General features: G+C 34.6%; 1 protein-coding gene and 1 pseudogene across 18 annotated transcripts in view; both read right to left on the reverse strand.

Moving 5' to 3' along the window:
* LOC106868823 (dematin) overlaps positions 1–14,231 on the reverse strand; it is a 157,005-nt gene that overhangs the window by 135,355 nt on the left and 7,419 nt on the right. The window lies entirely within an intron of this gene.
* LOC149137174 (uncharacterized) lies at positions 6,959–8,164 on the reverse strand (annotated as a pseudogene).

Raw genomic sequence — 14,231 nt, forward strand, 5'->3', positions numbered from 1 at the left:
AATAATAATAATAATAATTCTTAATCTAAGCACAGCACAATTTTTGCCCTAATTGCTCTAGCCAGCAGATTATAAAGTGGTCTAACTAAATACCATTTAGAGGCATTTTCTTGATCAAACTATTAATTCTATCAATCTATCTACTTCCCTAATGATAACAATAAATTATCATGTGAATCGTTAAGATGAAAATGAATGTAGTTTTTATCAGTATTCAACTATCATCATTAGCTGGGAAGTATTACAATGTATAGGAGTTTATCCAAGGTTCCAAAGAGCTCAACAAGTAATCGTGAAGATTTTTCTAATGTGCAGGAATAGGCGAGCCACATTCCTGCATGTCATAGAAAGTAACTAAAAGAGTTGGCAACAGGAAGAATATCAGGTTATAAAACACTACCAAGAAGTAAAAAAAGGGAACTGTGATGAGTACAATTAGATTTCATGTGCACACAAGGGCAACTCCTGTTCTTTAACAGGGAAAATAACCTTTAACCCTTTAGCATTTAAACCGGCCATATCCAGCCCAAACATTCTACCTGTTTTATGTTCAAACTGACTAAATCCAGCATCCCACACCTACTTTACAATGTCATTCTAAAAATTAGTCATCACATTATCGAAATCTTGAATCTATGAGATAATGCATGATAAATTCAAAACAATGTGAATAAATAAGTATTACATTTAACAGAGTAATCTGGACAATAAAGGGTTAAAACATTTGTTTGTTGTAGTTGGTATGTAACCAAATTTTATCCACTGAGTGATTTCAACACAACATTGTACAGAAAATAATTCTATAACACCACTGCTACTAACAACACTGATCGTTTATCCTCACTCAAACCTCAAAAGCAAAGATTAATAATAGCAATAATAATTCTTTCAGATTTGCTAGTAGGCCAGCAGTATTAGGAGGAGGGGCAGTCAGTTATATCAATACCAGTTCTTGACTGGTTTTTTTTCTTTTATCAACTAAGAAAGGACGAAAATCTAAATTGACCTCAAGCAGATTTGAAATCAGAACGTAAAAGCCGGAAGAAATGCTGCTAAGTATTTTGCCCAATGCACTAACAATTCTTCCAGCTCCCTTAATAATAATAATAATAATAATAATAATGTTGGTTTCAAATTTTGGTACAAAGCCAGCAGTTTTGGGCAATGGGGTAAGTCGATTACATTGACCCCAGTGGTTAACTGGTACTTATTTTATCAACCCTGAGAGAATGAAAGGCAAAGTTGACCCCAGTGGAATTTGAATGCAGAATGTAAAGACGGATAAAATGCTGTTAAACATTTTTTATTCCCTGTGGTTAATAAAAGAAATAACAACAACAACAACAACAACAACAACAACAACAATAAAAATAAATGCCTTGATGCAGTACCAGGTACATGTTTTATCTTGGTGTAAAAGAAAATATTCTGCTCAATACCACAGATTTGCTTGTCAGGTGTTTGACCATAACTAGTGGGGCATGTCCCTTAATGGCTGACAGTATGTGCATCACTGATCACGAGCAGAAGTAGTGGAGGAGCATCATAGCTGTATGTCGAGAGGAATTCTTTGGGGTCTGAATAATTCATTTCTGGAAGCATGGGTGTTTTGTTCAACATCTTTAAACAACCCTTATTCAAGGACCTTTTGAGCTGGATGGGCTACTTAACCTGAAGAAAATTCTAACTGGGCCCCACCTGCAAAGTCATGTGCTGTTTATCTTGATATGAGGTCACCATGTCATGTACATATGGTTGTGATGCATGTGCCTGGTGTACCCTTATCAGATGTGTAGTCATGATAGGTATATTGGGCTTCATATATATTACCCCAATGTCACTTTGATGGCATGCATTGCTCTCTCATTCAATAATAATAATAATAATAATAATAATAATAATCTTTTCTACTATAGGCACAAGGATTGGATTTTGTGGGGAGGGGTCAGTTGATCACATCAACCCCAGTACTCAACTAGTACTTAATTTATTGACCCCAAAAGAATGAAAAGCAAAGTCAACTTTGGCGGAATTTGAACTCAGGACATAGCGGCAGACGAAATACTGCTAAGCATTTCACCCAGTGTGCTAACGATTCTGCCAGCTCACCGCCTTAATAATAATAATAATAATAATAATAATGATAATAATAATTCTTTCTACTATAGGCACAAGGCCTGAAATTTTGGGGGAGGGGGCTAACCAATTACATCGACACCAGTGCTCAACTGGTACTTATTTCATTGACCCCAAAAGGATGAAGGGCAAAGTCAACCTCAGCCTTTCGTCCTGTGTTTTAACAGAGGAACAGGAAGATATACACCATTCAAAAGTTGAATAAATTGTTTTCTCCAAAGAAGGGCTCTACCTGAAAAGTCAGAGCTTGCGTTTCCCTATATCAAATAATCTTAATCAAACACGTGAACTTCACTACTTTATCAACTGATATTTGCTGATGCACAAGCTTCATTAGATTCGTCAGACCCTGGTTTTAATTTGCTCCAGCAACCAATTGGCTGACAACCTGGCAGACCTTGTCTGCTGAGATTCTCTAGTTAGTAGCTAATGTCATGCATCAGGTTATTAGAATAGTGATTATTTTAATATCTAGAGTAAACTATTAATCAAAGGATTTCCTTTTGATTAGTAAATAGAAAACAAGACAAATACACTAACATTAAGAAAAAAGAAAAAGATTAATTCAATTGTACTTAGTACACTTAGTAGTAGTAAAGTGGAAGAGTGACTTGATGCTAGTACACCATACTTAGGGAATATATATAATTAACTAAAAGCTCGATAATTTAAATGCGTAGAATTGAATTCCAATCTGGCTGTGATAGATAATATCAGTAAATGGTGCAGTGGTTATAAGTCTTTCCTCAACCGCAACTCGGATCTCTAATGAAAATCAAAGAATATATTTCAGATAAAATTTTTAATTTATTGAAACTGTATTTATTAAATATACTTGCTGTAGCAGTCATAAAGTAATAAATAACTTTATGACCCAGAATGGAATTGCATCTCCTACTGGTAGAAAACAAATGCTGTTGAATGTACAGCATAAGAGATAAAACTATCAGACCATGTCTTCAACTTATTAGGCTTACAAATCAAATTACAAAGAACATTTGATCAAGTCAATGTCCTTTCAACTGAAGTTGACAAAATCTGACAATCTTCACCATCACTAACATCAGCAACAACAAAAATACAATTAAGCCACTGAGAGAGAGTGGTTGCTCAAACTGATAAGCACAGCTGCTAATGTCACTCATATCACACTCTACTGTGTTAAAAAAAAAAAAGGAGAGTATATTGAATGGTAGTCCTATGCCTAGAAAAGAAAAGATACAGTAGTCATGGTTGGAATGACTCTATGCAGAGAACAGTTTGATCAGGAATGATCCAAGACTAATCAACAACACTTTCCCTTTGGAGCTGTACTGTTAGATTAGTTTGTAAGTTTCAGACATAGTATAAAAACTATAAAGGTTGTCACATGAAAATTACAATATGTTGAAAACACACATATACAGCTACAACAAAAAAAAATTAATAAATAAACAATGACCAAGTCAACTGAAAATCCCATTTTGTCGATTTATGGCAACAATTAATTCATCTATCCTAATATACAACTTAATGTGAGCTGATTGCTAAAATACTGGAAATTTAATAGAGTAACAGAAACATTTCTCAAGAGGATTTCTCTGTAATCAATTAAGAAAATGAAACTACTATATTCTAGCTATTTTGACGCAGGCCAATAAAACAGCCACTATGAAGCTAAATATAAAAAATGCCTTTTAGTATCAATTAAAAACTATATATATTAGAAAAGCAATATTCAATTAAAGAAAATTACATGGTACATACCCCTGGGATTGAATAAAAGTACACTTTTTAACTACCACAACACAGTGCTGTCTGTTACCTCCAGTTGAAAAATGAATCTACCTTTAGTGGATATCGTAAGCAGAGGAGAACATACATGTAACAATTAACATCATGGAACTTGTTCAGGTTCATTAATTCAATATCCAGTTAACAGTTCACGCAAACTATTGTACAACAGAAACTCAATGCAGTCACGTTTTCTGAGGGTTTTTATTGTTTTGTTTTTTTGGCAATGAAAAACAAACTAATATTAATAAAACAACTGAGATTTTTGAACTATTCATACATTATTACATTAGCATTACATAGGTAGCTGTTCATAACAGGAGATCAATACTACTGGCTTGGCTAGAGAAAAAATTAAGAGGTAAAATAGAGCAACAAAAGTCTTGTTATTATCTACAATATTAGTTTTAAAACATCAAATATTGCAGAATTTCTTACTGTCTAAAGGCATTTAAATTAATTTCATCAATAAGTAACCACTAAGCACAAAAAGTATACAACTCCAGAATTGAAATATATATATATATATATATATATATTAAAAACAATTCATAAATGAATCAATATTACATATACAAATAAACATAGCAATGTCTTTGTGTGTAGGTGTGCACACATGTACTTTAGCTATTTTGATAGGTAAGAATGGAAGTTTCTATATTTAGGTGAATTCCAGTGAACATGGCATCAGACCATGACATGTATGACAATGTTAATATCTATGGAGTATTTTTTTGTATATAGATTTCTATGTATGTATTGTATGCATGTGCATGTGTGTACATGCATGTGCAAATGTATATATGTATGTGTGTGTGTATGTATGTATGTATGTATGTGTGTGTGTGTGTGTGTGTTTATGTATACACACACCCACACTTATACATACAAATCATATATATATAGATATATTTAATAAGCTGGCAGGTTGGCTCAGCTAAGCCCACCTGTTATTAAATACTTAAAACACAAACTAAATGCATTGAGTGCTTTCTTTCATTTAATCACGTACTCATATACCATCACTAACATTGTTTTAACATTTACTTTTCCATGCTTTCATGGATCAGGCAGAATTTATTGAGCTAGATTTTCAACAGCTGGAGCCCTTCCTGTCCCTAACCCTCGCCTTCTTCCAATGATCACACCTGTTTTTATCAGAGATTGCAAATGAAGGCTACATTGCTTGCCTGAAGTTAACATGAAGTTAAGACAAGGAGACAATAACACACACATACACATGTATGCATACATATACATGTATACTTATATGACATTAACTTCTTTCAGTTACTTCTATCAAATCTCACAAGGCTTTGGTCAACCTGGAGCTATAGGAGAAGACACTTACTCAATGTACCACACAGCAGGACTGAACCCAAGACCATGTGGTGGGAAAGCAAATTGCTTACCACACAGCCACACCTGCACAGCTCTGTTAGCAGAGCATCAGGCTTTCACACTCATATACATATCTTCTATCAAATGAATCAACTCTAGTACTCATTGTCTTTTTCCCTTTAAAGTCTGGTACTTAATTATATCAGCCTCTCTTGCCAAACTATTAAGTTACGGGGACAAAAACAAACCAACACCAGTTGCCAAGCAGTGGTGAGGAATAAACACAGACACAAAGACACACACTTAGACATATATATATATATATATACATATACAATGGTCTTCTTTCTGTTTCTATCTACCAAATCCATTCACAAGGCTCCGCTTGCCCCAAGGCTATAGTAGAATACACTTGGCCAAGGTACCACACAGTGAGACTGAACCTGGAAACATGTGGTTGGGAAGTAAGCTTCTTATCACACAGTGTGTATGTATATATATATATATAATGTAATTTAGTCTTTGGATACTGCTGTCAAAAAATGTGTAGTCATAGATATTAAATCAGTCCACAACTTGGTAATTATTTTACTGATCCCTTGGAAATAAGTGTTGGCTGGAAACAGGAAGGACATAATCCATACAAAATCTGCCTCAATGAATTCCATCTGACCCAAGCAAACATGAAAAACTGGACAATAAAACAATGATGATGACAATCTCTGTCAAATTGTTAAGTTCATATTTAACATAAAGGGACATAACTCAAAACCTGAACCACATGTTTTTGCTTGATGCACTAATTTATACTTATATACACTACTGTGTAGTGTTGTTGTTTGTACAGAAGCAATGTACAATCTACCTTTCACTTTGAGAGAGAAGACCTTGTGTTACCAACAGAGATATGTAGGGTTTTATTGAAACAAACTGAGGCTTTATCAATTCCAATAAAAAGAAAACCATATACTCTACATTAGGTATTGAGCACTCTTTTCTCATTTATTTGGCATAAAGCAACATACATAAACTGTGTGTTTGTGTGTGTGTGGTAATATGCATAGACAAACATAGGCATGACTGTGTAGATGACGAGTTTACTCATTAACCACACGGTTTCATGTTCAGTCCCATTGTGCAAATGTCTTTTACTAAAGCACCAAGCCAAGAAAAGCTTTGTGAATGGACATGGAACACAGAAAGTGACAAAGGACCAATATGTGTGTGTAGGAGTGGGGTGCGTTTACATCAGCTGCTTGTTTACTCAAACATCATGATGTTTATGATGTTCCATTTGCATTTTCCCTTTCAGAAAACTACCCATTTGTTATGTGCCTTCAAAGTTTGACAATTAAGAGATCACTTACTTGGAAACAAGTAAGGGTTAGCTTCAGGAATGGCTGTAGAATAATGCCTCATCTTTGTCTCGTCCATTCTAGCAAGGAAACACACATGCATATATACAATCAGCTTGTTTTTCATTTTCCACCTGCCAAATCCACTCACAAGGTTTTGATTTGGCTGGGCCTAGAGTAGAAGATACTTACCCAAGATGTTACACAATGTGTTTGAGAAGTGAACTTAAAACAACCATGCCTCCATCTATTTATTTATTTGTAGATAGATGGATATAGATATATATTTGTTATTAGTGATAGAAGCAGTATCAGTTCAAAATAGCATTCTGTACATCTTACTTAACAAGGATTCACTGTAGAAAGCCACACAACAGTGGTATTTGTCTCAAGAAAACACCTTGTACAGATGTATAGGGCTAAAATGTACAAAAGAATAAGGGTAGCAGATGAAAAGCAATATAGCAGCAGTAGCAGCAGAATTGCTATATCTATAGTCCTGCATTTTTGCAATATATAAAGTATCATTTGCGTGTGTGTGTGTGTGTGTGTGTGTGTGTATATAAGGATTTATTTTTCATAATGGGATAAAAAAAACCCAAGGCTGTGTGCATTATAAAACATTTATAAATGGAAGGTCTTAACCTCTGGGTCTAATTGACACCATTATCGCTCATAACCTCTCTCTCTCTCTCTCTCTCTCTCTCTCTCTCTCTCTCTCTATATATATATATATATATATATATATATATATATATATATATATATACACACACACACACACACACACACACACACACACACACACACACACACACACACACACGTATATCTTTTGGACATTGACTGATGACGAATAAGGTATGAATTTTCTGTTCGTTATTTTTTTTATTGTTTCAATTGTGTCCCATAGGCAAAAATCACAGAAATTCAAATCTGGCAGCCTAGAGGGCCAAATATCTTTTGGGGCAAACATGGGCAATTCCTTCTTCAGAAATTCGGGCACTCTTTTCAAGGAATGGGTAGGCACAGAGTACTGTACAAACATGACTTAACTTGCATCATAATGCTTCCTAATCCAAGGCAACAAAACTTCTTCTAAGATTTCGAGATACTCTGCTGTGTTGATTTTAAGATGTGCTTCAATAAAATGGGGAAGCATCAATTTCCCATCACTTGCAACAGCTCTAAAGACCATAACGGAAGCCAGATTCTTGCTATACAAAGCTGAAGGAACTTATGACAGGTCATATGCTATCACTCATGAGTTTTGATAGTTTGTAACTTCGTCTATCATGAACTTCTTTTCATCCACAAAGATGCGGATGTCTCTGCCACAATGTTTCAGATGATTAAGAAGTTTGGGATTTCTTTCAGCCTGAATGGTTTTGGAGCAAGTAGTTACGATGTTATTGTGTTTCCTCATGTATGATTTCATATGAAAATCTTGTCTCACAGTCCTAGAAACAGTCATTTTACTGACTCCTCGATCTGGAGCCAACTTCGCCATTGATTTTGATGGGTTTGACTGACTCAATCAATCTTTTAAGTCCTGTTAAGAAGTGGGATGTGCATTTTCAGTCACAGCAAGACATATGAGGCTTTCTCCAAACTTCCTGATTTTTCTTCAAATTAGCTACAACTCTGAAAACAGTAGATTTGGCATACTTTGTAACTCTAACAATCTTCCCAGCATTTTTGCCAGCGCAGAATAATTTGGCAATTACACTTCTACAGTTTAATTCTTTATTAACATTCATAATTTGGTCAACCAGAGATAAAAGATAGTGGAAGTGATTATTCAAGCTGGTAATATTTAAAAATTAGACTTGAACAAAACCTGTACAATCAGAAATGTACCCATTTGAAACTTGTCCCAATTTACCTGTTACACTCTGTGTGTGTGTGTGTGTGTGTGTGTGTGTGTGTGTGTGTGTGTGTGTGTGTGTGTGTGTGTGTGTGTGTGTGTGTGTGTGTGTGTGTGTGTGTGTGTGTGTGTGTGCGTGTGTGTGCGTGTGTGCATGCGTGCGTGTGTGTGTGTGTGTGCACATGTGTGTGTGTGCATATATATCTAACAGAGGCCTCAAAAGACATCTTCAGATCCACGAAGATCAGAACTTAACTGCAACTCTTGGTGGTCCAAATCAGATTTGCAATCTATGTGGGTGTCTTTTCAAAACATTGACTGGCTTAAAAAGCCACATCACATGCCATGATAGATCTAAGGTGCAAGTACAAGAGGTGGTCAGACTCTGCATAAGGAGTAGACAACCACCATATATATATTTAAACATGTTCCTAAGCACCTGTATGTTAATGGCATTTACTAGATTACGTCTTACAGAACAAATTTTTTTACTATAGACTTATTGTGTAAAAAATACTTAGCTCCAAGTAATGCCAATGGACTACCGAATGCAGTGTTTCAGCATGATTTCTGTTCCACAGTGATACTGTCTTAGCCATTACGAGCAAGACGGGAACTTCTGCTCCTGTATAGGAAACAGCAAACAAGACATTTGCCAGTGTGTGCTTAGTCTTGCCCAGCTGGAATTAATTCAGTATAACCACTCAAAGCAACAAAGATCAAATAATATGTCTATTTTTGAAATATTTCAGCACACTTAAACATGAATGGCATTTCTCTAAAGGCACTAAAATAAATTCAGCTCCAAAAAATGGCCCAAACTCCAAGCAGGACAAAACACACATCAAAACATCACACACAAGCACAAACACAAAGAATTATAAGTCAAAAAACATATGGCACTAATGAAATAAAAGAACACAAGTTTTGTTTTTTAACGAGACAATAGACAATATCAATAAGTCATAAAGAATCCTTCACACTGACTCAAATTAATTTCCAAATATTATAGTCATAGCCAGTCAACCAGACAAACAGATGAAAACCAGATGTTCTCTCTTTCTCTCTTTCACACACATGAACAAGCACACCAAAAGAATTATATAATTCAAAAGTATACTCCCATTCAAATAAACTAAAATCTTTAATTAGTTTAGCAAAACAATTTCTACAGGCTACACTAAGACCACTCAGAGATGAAACATCATTTACAATAAATATGTCCCTAAATAGTTTTACTATTAAACTCACCCACAAGTACATGTTTAAGAATCCTCTAACCAAGACCAAAACAACATGTATAAACACAACACTCTAGAAGAACTTGACCAAAAAACATACTGAAACAAACTTAACAAAGAAAAAACAGTCAAAGCTTGAGGTAAGACGGGCATCAACAGGTAAATCTAAATCAAATAAGCAAATCAAAAACACACACTCTCATCAACAAAGAACAAAATATAAACACTGTGCATCACAAAAAATAACCAGTGAAACATCAGAAATATAACAGTCAATAAGCAAACACAAAATTCAAACCAATGAACCAACACAAGAATGAGACCACACATACACCAAAGAATATAAATATACCACTGGTGTCAAGTTGTAGCAAATCCTGCCTGAAGATTACAGTAGCATGAAATTTAACATTTCTTTCTAGTAAACTATACATTTGTCATGGTACATATAGTTATAAACATATTTATAGTTATAACTATAAACATATTTGCTTGTTTTTACATCCCCTTTCCCATACTAGCATGGGTTAGACAAATATATTATTAAGACATTCATTGTTTTACAGCCTGATAACCTTCTCACATCAAGCCTTGTCCTGTTCTTCAAGTTAGCAACCTATTATTTCCCTTATCTTTGAAGGTACAAATGCCAACTCGTAATTTAATAAGCAATATCTATTTATGCACACTACAGAATAAAGAAGAACTGAAGTAAATTTAAATATTACGTAGCTGAATAACAAGAATGTAAACACATTCCATCCATATTATTGATGTGCATCGAAAAAGGACTTCCCTATACAACAGACCAGTTATTTATAAACGAATTGTGAATTATGCTAGCAGATAAGTGGAACACCTAATTTGCATATTTGTGCTTTTGATGGCTTACTATTTAAATAATACTTATTTATGTACAGCACAGACTAAATCAGAAGAAGTGAAGTAAATTTTATAATAAAATCTTACTGTGGGCTAAAGAAGAATAAGAATGTAAACACATTCCTTTTAGAATAATGATATGCAGAAAAAAGAGAGGGAGTCTCCTGACAGACCATTTTATGGTTTGTTGACTGCCCTTCAGAAGACATACCCACCTTCTTTCCCCAATCAATAACAAAGATCAGTTACTTATAAAGGTTAGCTCATTAGTGGACAGCCCAATATGCATAATACAAGCTAGAAGTTAATTGTTCCTAAGAAAACTACAAGTTAATGAATGTCATTTGAGAGCAGTCCAAGTAAATAAGGCTTCAATTCTGATTTACACTGTGTTGTGTGTAAATAGATATTATTTAATTGATATTAAGCTGGCAAATGTGGCTTTGAAGATGTGTAGAATCAAAGCCCCGCTACATGGAAATCAGCTCAAAGCTTGAGGTAAGAAGGGCATCAAGCTGTAACACAATAACTTGATAACATATTTGTCTAACCCATATATAGAGATGCATTTAGCAAAGTGAGAGTTAGCAATGAGTTCAGTGAGGAATTTTGAGTACAAGGTGTCCATCAAGATTCAAGTCTCAGCCACAAGCCATAATAGTAGAATTTAAGATACATTGTACATAATGATAACCCAGATTTTATAAGACAGAGAGAGAGAGAGAGTAGAAAACTTAGAGAAAACTTCCAGATGTGGAAACCTATAATCAATAGGGTTGAGAGTAAACTTACTGAAAACAAAACATTTAGTAAGTAAGAATCAAGACAGACCTCTAATATTAACAGAAAAATGGGTATGCATATATATTTACATATATATAAATACATGCACACACACACACATATACATGAATATGTACATACACATATTAAGAAAAAGAAGGTAATCAGGATTTGGATAAAAACTATTTATTTAGCATTTTGCCCCTTTCAGGGATTCATCATGAATGTTTTCTTATCGAAAATTCATACCTTTTATGTAGATGCAAGTTAGTTGAAAACAAAATCTGGAGTTGAATTTGCTTCATTGTTTTAGAAAGAGGTTTGCAAATGACAAAAAGCATTTCAAATAACCACTCCCAAAATATCCTCTTTCCAAAACTCAAGAAAACAAATTCAACTCCAGACTTTTATTTCATCTAACTCACATACATATAAAAGGTATGAATTTTCAATAAGAAATCATTCATGATGAATCCCTGAAGGGGACAAAAGCACTAAATACATAGCTTTTATCCAAATCCTGACTACTTCCTTTTTCTTAATATATAGAATTTTTACACCTCTTCAAATAATCTATATACAAACACAAACATTTACTATATGAATGAGAGTATATGTGTGTATCGTCCCAAAAGTCTCTGAAATGGTGCATCCTCAAGAAAAATGGATTTGATTTTTGAAATCTCCCAAAGCGAAAGTTTCTGGTAAATAATAATCAGAAAATATTTGATACAAGAAATAACATAACTTTGTCATATCTATCTGTCTCTCTCTGTCTTTTATGCTTCTCCCTTTCTGAATATATTTACCACACCCTCTCTCACTCTTTCCTCTGTATATGTATATTTCTCATGCATGCTGCTCCCCCCACCTCTCTCTCTCTCAATATAACATGTAATTACTTTCATTTTGTTTAAAAATTCATCGCTGCAATGTTTGCTTTCATTTTGTGATAGACAGCTATCCTTACAAAATCCTTCCAAACAATTTCAGTTGTTGGTTTACACCTTGAAGAGCCCTGCTTCACCCATGGTCAGCTTAACATTGAACATTCAAGAGTAGGAAGTAAGAAAAATCTTTACATCTATGCACCAAATGGAAAAACAAAAAAACTTCATTTATCAAGACATCGTAAATAGCCCCAAATAATGCAGAAATCTGAGGAGGGCATTCCTGGTTTTGTTAAGTATATTCCTTAGTTGGTCGTGTTTGTTAGTTTAGGTGAAAGGGAGGACTTACCTTGTTAATTTACAATATAGAATAAATATGTTCCAAAGGTATATACATATGTATCTGATAAAACAGAATCCAAGTATGTAAAACTCTGCTGTAAAACCCTCCTGCCATCTCACCCTTGAAGAAGGGCTATTTCTGAAACTTAAGATAGTCCATTCGCCTTAACAATCTCAATGTAGCCATTCTGTCAATATATGTGTATGTGTACCATCATCATCATCATCATTATCATTCAACATTTGTGGTCTATGCTGGCATGGGTTGGATGGTTTGACCAGGACTGGTAAGCTGAGGGGCTGCACCAGACTCCTATCTGATTTGGCTTGGTTTCTATGGCTGGATGCTCTTCCTAACGCCAACCACTCTGAGAGTGTAATGGGTGCTTTTATGTGCCAGTTGCATGGCACCAGTATCTGACACAACTAAGACTTCACTTGGCTTGATGGGTCTTCTTCTCAAGTACAGCATATTGCCAAAGGTTTCAGTCATTTGTCATTGCCTCAGTGAGGCACATGCTAGTTGCGTGACACTGGTGTCATCCACACACACATGCATACATACATATGATATGAGAAGGTGTGTGGCTTAGTGGTTAGGGTATTCATCTCATGAGTTCGATTCCCAATAATGCATTGTGTCCTTGAGCAAGACGCTTAATTTCACATTGCTCCAGTCCACTCAACTGGCAAGAATGAGTTGTACCTGTAATTCAAAGGGCCAGCCTTGTCACACTCTGTGCTACACTGAATCTCCCAGAGAACTATGTTAAGAGTACACATGTCTGTGGAGTGCTCAGCCACTTGCACTTTCATTTCATGAGCAGGCTGTTCTGTTGATCAGATCAACTGGAACCCTCATCATTGTAACCGATAGAGTGCCAGTTAGATATATGATATACATGTCTGCATATATTGTAATAATGAAATGACATGTGGATGTAAATTTTTAGACTTTATTAATATATTGCAACATATGTTTCTGCATCCCACATGTTCATTTGTGAGAACATTTTCTCATCCATAGGATATTACTAAATATTATTTATAATATCTATAAGTCTTGGGTATGCTTCCATTATACATGTATGCTTCCATTATACATGTATGCTTCCATTATACATGTATGCTTCCTTGGGCATCTACATTATTTATATATATATATATATATATATATATATATGTTTATGTGTGTGTGTTTATATATTTAGATAAACTCATTCTTTATGCAAACACTGAGTGCACAAGACAAACATTCTCTGCTAGCTGATGTGATAATTTCAGAAAAGAGTTGAAATATTCCTGCACTTACTAAAGGACTTTCCACATATATATAATGTACTGTTGCTTGTTGATAATTTCAGCAAAATAAAGCACCCAATGCATTTGAGAGTTATTAATATATTATTTGCAGAAATTACTTTCATTTTCACGCTGGGATAGCCACAGCTTGATTTAAGCTGAGCCAGATATCTTACTCCTAGCATGAAAAATGAAAAGAAAGCAATTAGTAGCAAATATGATATTCCATAATGTATGAGTATATAAATATATATATATATATCCACACACATACACACATGTTCTGATCAATAAGTATCCGGACTGTCGCTATAGTAAC

The sequence above is a fragment of the Octopus bimaculoides genome, chromosome 2 (assembly GCF_046866305.1).
Source record: "Octopus bimaculoides isolate indiv1 chromosome 2, ASM4686630v1, whole genome shotgun sequence".
Taxonomy (NCBI): Eukaryota; Metazoa; Mollusca; class Cephalopoda; order Octopoda; family Octopodidae; genus Octopus; species Octopus bimaculoides.